The sequence below is a fragment of the Gymnodraco acuticeps genome, unplaced genomic scaffold (genome assembly GCF_902827175.1).
Source record: "Gymnodraco acuticeps unplaced genomic scaffold, fGymAcu1.1, whole genome shotgun sequence".
NCBI classification, from domain to species: Eukaryota; Metazoa; Chordata; class Actinopteri; order Perciformes; family Bathydraconidae; genus Gymnodraco; species Gymnodraco acuticeps.
Window position 1 is genome coordinate 94367 of NW_022992191.1, and position 12384 is coordinate 106750.

The window sequence follows — 12384 nt, forward strand, 5'->3', positions numbered from 1 at the left end:
CTGACTCAGGCGAGGATATTAACGCTCTTTACAGCTGATTGTGAACATTGCACGGGGAACCCAAAATGTGCCTCGAAGCCAAAGAGCCATCAAAAAGTGTGTTATACAGCGAGAAGTCATCTCACACCTCACCGCCACATACTCAGAGAGATGACACACCTTTAACACATTGGGCTGGAGGTGTGTGATGAGGTCCTCTGTACAGATCTGCAGTCTCTCTGCATTATGTATCAATCTGTGTATGGGCTCTGTCCTGAAGCCAGAGGAAAAACACTAAAGTCACACCATTGTTGCTGATAATAATGTGTACTATTTATTATTTATTGTACCGATCACTTATTCATCACACAGATTGTTATATCTGTCCAAGTTGGGCTTCAGTGAGCATGTGTACAGGGATTATGTGCAAGCATTCATGCATGTGTGTGTGTAGGTGTGTGACAGGAGATTATGTTGACTCCTGCTGACCTTTCAGACAAAGCTCAGGGTTAATTTATCACCCAGAGAGGCTGTATACTCCGGGCAGAGATTTTTCTCTCATGACTTTCTATTGTCTTTCATTGACCGGCCGCTCAAATAACTAAACTTTGTGTGTGAAGAGCAAACAACGAGACAATCCCGACACTAACTTTACGGCAAATGCTGAACAATGGCTCGTTGATAATCCCCTTATGTAATGTGAAAATGTTAAGCCTCAACTGTACTCTATGCTAAATGGTAAACAGCATTTGTTTATTCATATGTCGCTTTTTCCAGTCTTTGCGTCCCCTCAAAGTGTTTTTACATATGTCAGCATTCACGCTCGTAAATTTAGTTATTATGCTCTAAATATCTGGAACAAACTCCCAGAAACCTGCAGGTCCGCTGCAACTCTGACTACTTTTAAATCCAGACTAAAGACTTTTCTTTTTGTCACTGCTTTTAATTGAACTATTCACATCTTAAACTGCACTGTAACTTTTATCCATGTATTTTTTCTTTTAATGTTTATTTTATTATCTTTTCTTTTTAATGACTGATTTTAAATGCCATTTTCTTAATGTCTTTCGTTTTTTGTAAAGCACTTTGAATGGCCTTGTGTTGAAAGATGCTATATAAATAAACTTGCCTTGCCTTGCCTTGCCTTGCCTTGCCTTGCCTTGTCGCCTTGCCTTGCCCTGCCTGGCCTTGCCTTGCCTTGCCTTGCCTTGCCTTGCCTTGCCTTGCCTTGCCTTGCCTTGCCTTGGCATTGCCTTGCCTTGCCTTGCCCTTGCCTTGCCTTGCCTTCCTTGCCTTGCCTTGCCTTGTTGCCTTGCCATTGCCTTGCCTTGCCTTGCCTTGCCTTGCTTGCCTTGCCTTGCTTGCCTTGCCTTGCCTTTAGCCTTGCCTTGCTTGCCTTGGCCTTGCCTTGCCTTGCCTTGCCTTGCCTTGGTGCCTTTGCCTTGCCTTGCCTTGCCTGCCTTGCCTTGCCTTGCCTTGCCTTGCCTTGCCTTTGCCTTGCCTTGCCTTGCCTTGCCTTGCCTTGCCTTGCCTTGCCTTGCCTTGCCTTGCCTTGCCTTGCCTTGCCTTGCCTTGCCTTGCCTTGCCTTGCCTTGCCTTGCCTTGCCTTGCCTTGCCTTGCCTTGCCTTCTTGCTTGCCTTGCCTTGCCTTGCCTTGCCTTGCCTTGCCTTGCCTTGCCTTGCCTTGCCTTGCCTTGCCTTGCCTTGCCTTGCCTTGCCTGGCCTTGCCTTGCCTTGCCTTGCCTTGCTTGGCCTTGCCTTGCCGTGGCCTTGCCTTGCCTTGCCTTGCCCTTGCCTTGCCTTGCTTGCCTTGCCTTGCTGCCTGCCTTGCCTTGCCTTGCCTTGCCTTGCCTTGCCTTGCTGTGCCTTGCCTTGCTTGCCTTGCCTTGCCTTGCCATTGCCTTGAGCCTTGCCTGCCTTGCCTTGCTTGCCTTGCCTTGCCTTGCCTTGCTTGCCTGCCTTGCCTTGCATTGCCTTGCCTTGCCTTGCCTTGCAGTGGCAGAAGCTGACATTCAAGGCTCCGAAATAGATTCACACACAGATGGTAAAGTATCTTGCCCAAGAAAAAACATGGGGATCGAACCACCACCTTTCAATTGGTGGCTTTACCTTCTGAGCCACATTCCGCAAGTGCCAAGAAGTACATGTTAGCATGCTAGCACGTTAAACTAAGATGATGCACATTTTAGTTTCTTTTTCTGATATTTTGTAAACTACACGTGTTACAGGACAAATTCTGTTATGTCAGGGCTCGGTGTGTAGTACTACATAGAAAGAATGCGTCACTCCCTTTCCAGTGCCCCTCAGGGGATTCTTTTGGGGGAAGAAATAAATAACATGTGTGTAAATCCCTTTGTAGCTCTACGATGTGCAAAATCTGATAAAGTGCCTCATGTGATCTCCTTTGAGGCACAACGGTTAGGCCTGAAGACGACAAGTGTGAAAATGAATATTTGGTGAAAGAAGTGTGTTTAATACTTCAGACCTCTGCAGACCTCATCTCTGGCTCCATGCTGGCTTCTCATTGTGTCAAAAGTTCCTCTGGGGGGAAAGACAACACCTCTGCTGCATCAATTTAGATTCTTTTAAAAATGTTTCTTGAGTGCAATGATGTTATAGAAGTGGAATGCCCAATCCTGAATGAAGCCCATATGTCGCTGAAAGCCTGTCTCCATCTTGATTAATGAGTCGCGGGACTTACTGATTGGTTGTCAATAAATCAAAGAAAATCAAAGACCCTCAAAGAAACCAATTCACCTTATTGAAATACCTGAATCAATATCGGGTCTTTTACTAACAGACGGGACTCAGTATTTATCTAAGAGAGTATATCTAGGAAAACAGCAGCTTCAAAATCCTCAATCTCTGATAATTTATTTTGTCTCCCAATTCTAGCAAGACCAGGCTAAAAACCAACGAGTCCATCTTTCTTTTGGTCTCACGAGGGACCAAACAAATGTATTTTAATGAGGCTGGCTCTCGTTCAGATCCCCTGCTGAAAAGTTTAAACAACACCCGGCAGGAAGTGGATCAATAACACGCTCCTGCTCGGATCCCCTTATTATAGTTAATTATGTCCAAAAGTTATCCACAACCTGAACATCGATTAAAAGAGAACTTTCCATTAAATAACTTCCGCTTGCAGAAACAAGTCTCACTCACTTTTGATTTTGATTTATTTTCCATGCAAAAAGACGCTTGCATGTCTAGAAAATGTAAAATAATACATGCTCCACAGCCCCAGATCTGTACAGCGCTCCAGTCGGGACCCATGCTGGATGTACAGTGTTCACAATAAATAAAACATCATCCTCCTGCATCTGAATTTCCAATTTCCACCTATACATCCAGGTCTGGACAGTAAAATCTATATCCTGGGGGTCCCATCTGAGGGTCCCGATGGTGGCCCCTCGTTACGCCTCATCTGTGGAAGCTAACGATCACACTCTCCCCCCCGACCGGCCCATACATGCAGCCGGGCGGGGGGCCAGGGGCCTTTATAATTGGTTTTCAGGGGACACCAGCTGTTTCATGTGCCAGCACGCCTGTCCCCAAAGGAGGAGCAGAGGGGTGAGGAGGGGGAGGGAGAGGAGGCGCCACATGCCCCCCCCCCCCATCTCTTTCCCCTCCTCCCAGGCTGGATGAAAGACTTCTGCTGAGTGGACAAATAGACAAGTGGAGGAGCTGCTGCATACAATGCGGTATCTAAAAACGAAAATAATGTGTATTCATGTTATTTGTTGTAAGTCAAATGTCAGTTTAAAAAAAAAGAAAAGAATGTAATGCAGTATTATTATTTTTTTGATTTACTGTATATTTGTATCATGTTTTGTTCCATTTTTATTTTTATAAAATGTTTATAAAGCCTTGAGAAGGAAGGTGAGACTGATGAGTGAAAGGAACAAATTAAATATGTGTGTGGTTATGTTTTGAGATAAACAAATATTTAAAAAAAGCAATGAAATACATACAAAATATATATATTTTAAAATAATCTCCTTGTTAACATCATTTTTTTCTATTCATTTCATTTTGAGTTTTCGGTTTAGATTTTATATTAATTTAAAGGCAGTTTTCATTCAAAGCAGTGGATGGCCGTCCACTTGCATTACCTATAAATAACCTTAAAAAATAAGTATAAATTGTGACTTTAAGGGTAATTCCAGGAAGTTAAACCTGCTTCTTCCACCCTGCAAATAAGAATCTGGGTAAACGACTGAACACTTGTGATTTTAAGTAATTGAAGAGCTCCCAAACGACCACAAAGACAGTCTGCTCTCCAACCTCCAGGGACGGCTGCATTGGTCTCTAGGCGCTGGAAAGTGAATCAGAGTGAAGTGCTTCATCCACAGGGAGCCAATAAAGTAAATGACCGTCCAATAAGAGATGACTGGAACCAGAGGGGAGACTGTCTGTTACCTCATTAGGAAAATTAACCCGATATGCAATTGACTGAGAGTGTAAAATGATCCGACTTCAGACAGTTGTTCTCCACAATGTGAAAGACACAATCATGATCTATAGGTAGAAGGTATGTGGCATTTATCTCGTGACAACAAAGACAGGAAAGAAGATGGAAATCGATACTAAAGAGCCCAAAGCCATCCTCTGTTGTTCAGCGACCCCGTATCATTTTACCCTGAAGGCCCTTGCATTCACGGGCTTTACGGTTCCCTTAAAGCACGCCAGAGCACAAGCTAAAGACACCACTTCATCTAAAAAATAATGGGCAGTTAGGAGCAGCTACATTTACATTATGCACTTTCCCCAGACGGCAGCATTTGTCCACACAGGAGTACAAACACTGGGAAATTGTGTGTTTTCCCCGCTCTTCCCTCTTGTCTCTACATGCCCGGTGGTTTCTGAGCCTCAGGTTTCACCTCACAGGTAAGGAATGATCTGTTTTCTGCACTCAGTTAAGTCCCTGATATGTTTATGTGATGTTTTTGGACTGGGCAGGAGTATTTCTCTTTTAATTCTGTGACAGTCACTTCACTTTGTCAACAGATAGTGCGGTGTATTGCCTCTCAGCGACGTGGTAATGGCTTAAACTGGTTGTAGGTCAACGCCTGTGAGCAAAAGGTTGCAGAAAAACAGTCACTTCCGTTAACAGATTTGAAAGAGAACTCACCTCCTTCTGCTGAAAACTTCCTGCCTTTGAGCTTCATCTCGAAAACTCAAAACGGGCCGTGAAATTAGGTCCCTCCTGAAAAAAGGGAATCAATAAATAACTCAGCAGGGTGTTGCTGCCATTCTGAGGACATTATTGATTTTACATTTCTTTCATTCACACAGAAGGGCCTTAATATGCAGTGTTCAACATATATGAATGCACTCACGCCCTTTCATCAGGTTACACACTTCAGGCTAATGGAGATGCTTTTTAAACATAACTTGAAGACACAGGAGCTACTATTTCACTTAAATATGTCATAAAGTTACTGTTTAAAATAAATCAGATCACATAATGATCATTTTACTTGGCATATAGGGTTAAGATGCTAACCCTATGCTATAATAGATGTAGTTGTAATCTTAAAGGTCCCATGTCACGGCCATTTCTACTGATCATAATTCCATTGTTGAGGTCTACTACATTTATATTATTATATATACCACGAAACCCAGCCTGAACACACACACACCCGCAGCCTGGCTGGGAGTTTGTGTGTGTGCTCAGGCTGAGTTCCGTGGTATCTCGCTGCCTCGCCGACCCCACACCAGTGAGCCGGCTCACAGTGTCCCGCTCCTGGCAGCAGCGAGCCTCGCAACGTCCCGCCGAGTGTGTGTGTGAGGAAGTCCGCGGATTGGTCCAAACGTAACTGCACCAATCTGCGGAGCCGTTACGTTACGTCACTATACCTGAAATACGTCACTATACCCAAGAAGTAAACATATGAAAAAAGAGAAATCTCCAACGAGGCGTTCTGGGGCAGCATAGAACGCTGTGTTAGAGTTTTACTGTGTTAGAGTTTTACTCACTACAGGGTGTACTTTGAGGGTTTGTGACTCTGCAGACCGTTTACATGCAGAAAAAGCTACATAACACACAAGGGGACGGGTAATAACCGGAAAAGCATGACATGGGACCTTTAACATGAATACACCAAAAATAATAAAATGCAATTTAGGGTGATACAAGTGCCATAAGTGACATTTACTTAAATAAAAGTATCAATACAAACGGGTAAAAATACTGCATTACATCAGCAAAAGTATTAGCAAAATATATTAAATATAAAATGATTGCTACCAAAGCGTATATGTGGAAGGACTTGCTGTTTTTAACTACATAGGGTAAATATACTGTTGATTCATTTAATGTTTAATATATAATCGTTTGGTATTTGTAAAATCTTAATCTGCAATGTGATAGCTGCCAGAATAATGTTTGAGAGTAATAAGTATAAACTAGTTATGGTACTGCTTTTTTAAAGATCTTGATCTTATATTGATATTACAGATACATTGCAAATAAAAATATACTCATTATATAAAAGTCAAGGACATTCACTGACAACATGTTATCCATTTAGATTGAAAAGGAGTCTTTCAATGGTGAGATAATGATGTGTGGTGGTGCAGTGTCACACAGCAGCAGCAGACAGTATGGATCCTCCACTAACCCACTGACCTGCATTGCAGAGGAGGCACATTTCTGCTACGTGATCTGTTTGTTAATACATGATGAAAACGGGTGAATTGGAGGCCATGCTGCCCCCTAGTGTTCACGCACAGGAACTTCAATGAAGCCTATTTGGTCAGTGTCCAAATAAAATATAGTCTCTTCTGATATGAAATAAAGTCAGAATAATGTTCATAATTTTTTTGTGTTATAACCATGATGGCTCTTTTAACCAAACTGTATTATTATACAATATTGATATATTCTCTAATATCACTAATGAATACCTGTAGCCAACTTTATAGTTGAATTTAGCAATCTTTACAATCATGAATCACATTTATTCGTAACAAGTGACAGGAACATTATTTGCTATTATTTCCAGACTGGATGAATTAAAGGGTATACAAATAATTCATTTGAATATCAGGAGTCTATTGCCCAAAATTGATTTACTTCGGATATGGGTTGTTCTACATAAACCTAAAATCATCACACTCTCGTGGCTTAATAGTAACATTTCCGATAGTGAACTACAAATCACAAATTATTTGCTTTACAGATCCGATAGATGCAGCAGGGGTGGAGGTGTGGCTATTTATGTCTCCTCTGACCTTGTGACTGAGCTAATTGCTACTTCTATAGAGCCTCTACATTTTGAATGCATTTTTCTTAAAATTATTTTTCATGAAAATAAATGCTTAACTATTGGTAGCATCTATAGGCCACCTTCTTCACCTGCAGAGTCTTTTAACCATATCATTGACACTATCAACTCCATTTCCTGCGGAAATGAAATAATCTTGCTTGGTGATTTCAACAAAAATTGGTTGGATAAATCATCTGATAGAGAGAAAAAACTTTTCAGTAGTCTAAATGTTAAACAGCTAATTAATGAGCCAACTCGTATCACTCTTAGAACCCAATCTCTGCTTGACTGGATACTGGTGTCACATCCTGACAGAATCTTAAAAGCTGGTGTCATGTCGGATTGCTTCAGCGATCATTCAATTGTTTATTGCGTATGGAAAATCAAATTAATTAAACTACCTCCAAAACTAGTCAAAATCAGACAATATAAAAAATAGAATGTTGATTTATTTATTAATGATATTGTTGCCCTTAATTGGGACAGATTTCAACAAATACCTTTTGTACAAGATGCTTGGGATTTTCTGCATAAAGAGCTCACTGATGTCATGAACAAACATGCAGCTGTGAGAACGGTTAAGGTCAAAGGTCAACATCTCCCTTGGATCAATTCTGAACTCATCAGTCTCTTTAGGGAAAGGGAAAAAGCATGGTCGATATATCGTCATTCAAGAACTATAGCCGATTGGGAAGTATACAGGCATCTTCGAAATCTGAGTAAAACCAAAACCCGAAATGCTAAATCGAACTATTATAAAGAATCTCTCACATCGGACTTTTAGAATCCCAAGCAATTTTGGACTAAAATTAAATCTATTTTAAATAAATCAGGTAAACATTATATTAATAAAATAAGAACTGCTGATACAATAATTCATGACCCATTATCCATTGCCCAAATATTTAATCAGCATTTCGCTAATGTATGTTCCACACTACTATCTGACTCCTATTTGACGACTGGTATTTCTAATAGTAACTCATACTGCAACAGTTCTTTTTCTTTTAAGAAGATTCTACCACACGAAGTTCATAATGCTATCACGGAATTAAAAGTGGATGGCAGTGCAGGACTCGATGGTATAGAAAACAGGTTCATAAATAATCCTAGGGACGGGTGGCGCAGTGGTCTGTGCGTTTGATCATCAGATCAAGGGGGCGTTGGGGAACTCCAGTTCGAAACCCGCTCCCGCCCCACTGCGTCAGGCCGTTGTGTCCTTGGGCAAGACACTTCACCCGAATTTGCTCCTGTGGGTATTGTCCACAGTATATGACCATTACATGTATGATCTGTATGTGTAATGTGTATTTGTAAAGCGCTTTGAGAGTCTTTGATAAAGCGCTATAATAAATATAAGGATTATTATAAAATTGGCGTCCCATATTCTCATGTACCCACTTGCTGATTTGTTCAACCTGTCTTTGTCCACCTGTGAGTTGCCGACTATTTGGAAATGTGCACGCATCATTTCACTGCATAAAGGTGGTGATTTACTTGATACAAATAATTATAGACCAATATCTATAATCTGCTCTATTTCCAAAGTTTTGGAGAAAATAATTTATAATCAACTGTCACATTATCTCAATACTTATAATATTTTATCTCCGGTTCAATCTGGTTTCAGTCCTAATCACTCCACAACAACTGCCCTACTTAAATGTACGAATGACTTGTACTCTGCTGCAGATGATGGTGAACTCACAGGTGCCATTTTTATTGACTTGACAAAAGCCTTTGATTTCGTTGATCGATATCTGCTCTTGGATAAACTTCACGGCATTGGCCTTTCTAATAATACAGTGTTATGGTTTAACTCGTACCTTCACAGTAGAAAGCAATGTGTGGTTGTTAATGGAAAACAGTCTGACCTGTTGATCCAACAAAAGGGTGTACCCCAAGGATCAACTCTGGGCCCACTTCTGTTCTCTATTTACATAAATGATTTATCTTCTTGTCTCATTAATTGTTGTACTCACCTTTATGCTGATGACACTGTCATATACATCCAAATCAGATTTTTCACAAATTCAGATCTCTCTTCAATCGGATTTTAATATCTTACAGGACTGGCTATCACACAATAAACTACTGCTTAACAAAACAACATCTTATACCATGGTCTTTGGTACCAGACAGAAGCTCAAATCCAAACCTAATGTAGTAATAACATGTAAGGATGGCACTTCTCTGCATAAAGTTGATAGCTTTAAATATCTTGGTGTATGGCTAGACTCTGAACTTTCATTTAAACTACATATAAAGCATGTAATGCAAAAAGTCAATTACGGAATCAGTTTGCTCTCGCAATTGTTTTACGCTCAGTTTCCGAAAGAGAATTGCTTCTCAACTTATTCTTCCGATTATGGACTATTGTGATGTTGTCTACCAAAATGCACATAAATCAGATCTTGCTCCACTCAACATAGCCTACAACAGACTATGCAGATTTGTTCTTGGTTGTCCTTTTCGTACACATCACTGCACAATGTATAACCAACTTAAATGGCCTTCTTTAAATGTAAGAAGACACGCATTGGCTTCAGCTGATATTTAAATGCATTTATCTTAACTATCCCCCTTATTTAAAGCAGTATTTTGTACCCTACTCACCAAATCATCAAGTTAGACATTCTGTTCAGATGTATTTCTCTGTCCCCTCTACAAAAAAATGGATTGGCAGAAGAGCGTTCATGTTCAAAGCCCCAACTGACTGGAATACTTTACCTGCTGCAATTAGATCTCTTGCATCATTGGGTATATTTAAACATGCATTATCATCTCACTTTCAACTGGTCTGTACTTGTTATTAACTGATATTGATGAAACTGATTTGCTCGACTGTCTCAAATTGTAATGATTGTGTGCATTGCTTGAATTTTACTTAACAGACTGTATGTGGTTTGTCTTGTGTGTCATGTTTTGCATTTTGTCTTTTTGTTTATGTCTGTAAGTTGTTGCTATTGTCGGGACCCCCTTGAAAACGAGATGGTGCATCTCAAGGGGTTTATCCCAATCAATAAAATGTCTATATATATATATTAACTACAGATCAGTAACAGCCTTCATCATATGATTGTTTTATTTAATTCAATTAGTGTATCAACAGGGCACACAGTGTCATAGAGTAGAAGAATAAAGTTGCACAAAATGAAATACTCAAGTATAGTACAAGTACCTTAAAGTAAAGGCTTTGTTTGATAAGAAGATATTGGAACTAATCTGAATAGGCCAAATAACTACTAACTAAAGCTGTCAAATAAATGCAGTGGAGTACAAAGTACAATATTTGCCTCCGAAAAGTAGGAATATAAGGATTTTATAAAAGGAAGTATGCCTACCTCAAAGTCGTACTATGTTTCAACCACTGATTTATACCATCAGAAAGGTAGTATTCGTTTATTAGTCCCCAAGGGGAAAATGGGTTGCAGCACATCACAGAGGCATTTCAAAAAGTTAAGACAATACATCACTGACAACAACATAGACACAGATAAAAACAAACAGACATAAGAAAACCAGATATCGGCAGACATGACAAGGGGCCTATAGGCCCTCATTTGCGAAATAGGGGGGACAGGGCCAGACCAGCTGAGTAAACAGTGCGTCCTAGCCATAATTTGTTCAGGAGTTTGATGGCTTAAGGAGACATAAAACAGAGCTGATAAATGATTACATATTATGTTAATTTTATTTATCTAGTCAGACATGTTTTAGGGTGGGTTTGAGTTTGGGGAATATTAAACAATGTAGTAGTTATATAGTAATCCTGGAAATAGCCTTTTGAACCTGGTGAGTGATTCCTGTCTGTGTTTATTTATTTTATTCACATGCAGAAACATATTGTTCTATAGTTTTAAGCCTTACTAATCATGGTTTAATATCATATGGGCTCGTTAATTATAGAGGCTGTCACGCCATTGCAAACAGCTGTTACACTCAGTGTTTGTGGAGCCCTGCAGACAAAAGCACATTTTGTTACGGTGAGTTAGCTGTTGCACAATTTGGTTCTAAATGACTGAGTTTGCACAACATAACCCACAACTGGACAGGTTCAAACCATTAACATAAATCCATTTAACTAAGTCTGTTAAACGTTACCTTTTATATCCCCGGAGGCACATAAGGTCATCGTCAAACTAGTCACAATGCATTTATTCCGCTTGTCAATTTCAAAATAAAAGTCGTATAAAACTAGTTTCACTCCTGCAAGCGATTTTATTGGATGGAATATTCTAGCACATAGTCGTATGACCATAGAGTAGCCTAAATAAATAAATGCATCAACTAAAACATTTATTTAAGGTCTACTTACTAACTTTTCTGGATCTTCCAACATATCTGACATTTGTCAACTGAGCCATCCATTGGAGAAGATTATGGGATGTAGTAGAAAGCACTGGAGACAGAAATTAGTACCGTGACACGGGTGTCACATGAACTTTAAATGTTCCTTATACAGCTTTAGCCTATAGTTTATCGTCCCCAAGTGACACACACTGAACAGTCTGGTGGGTCCAGGTCATGTGATTTTGTGTTCCCATAACAACATGTCCAAGATGGCCATGTGCCAGGCTAACACGTGTGACAGAACGAGCTACATTTCAAAAGCTTCTTTTATTTGCTAAAGGTCAAATTCAAGCCATTTAAGAATTAAAATGCTTACATAACATGTCCTTTATTACATTTAACCTGTTGTGGAAACATTTCTTGATCAAATTGTTATGAAACAAATGAGACAAACATCGCTGTCACACTGATGCCACATCGGGACTTTAACCCTAAACTTTCACAGTAAACCCGGAGTGACATATATGCACAATTAGAAATATGATTATGATCTTCTGATTCAATTATATTTAGTTAATATATTCGCTATTCTTCAATTCAAAGAATGTCCAAACTAATTTAAACCCAAAAAATCATCCTCATTAATGAAGTTATATAAGAGTTATTTTACCATTAAAGCCCAATGTGACATAGGCTATGTCACTAGTGGGGGGGGGGGGGTTACTTGTCAGAAATGTGTTCTAGGTGGTCTATTTAGTCTAAATTATGTTCCCCTTAATTTCCCCAAAAGTAGAAATGGGTCCGGGTTCTTATGGGTTAATAAGTAGGCAAAAGCACC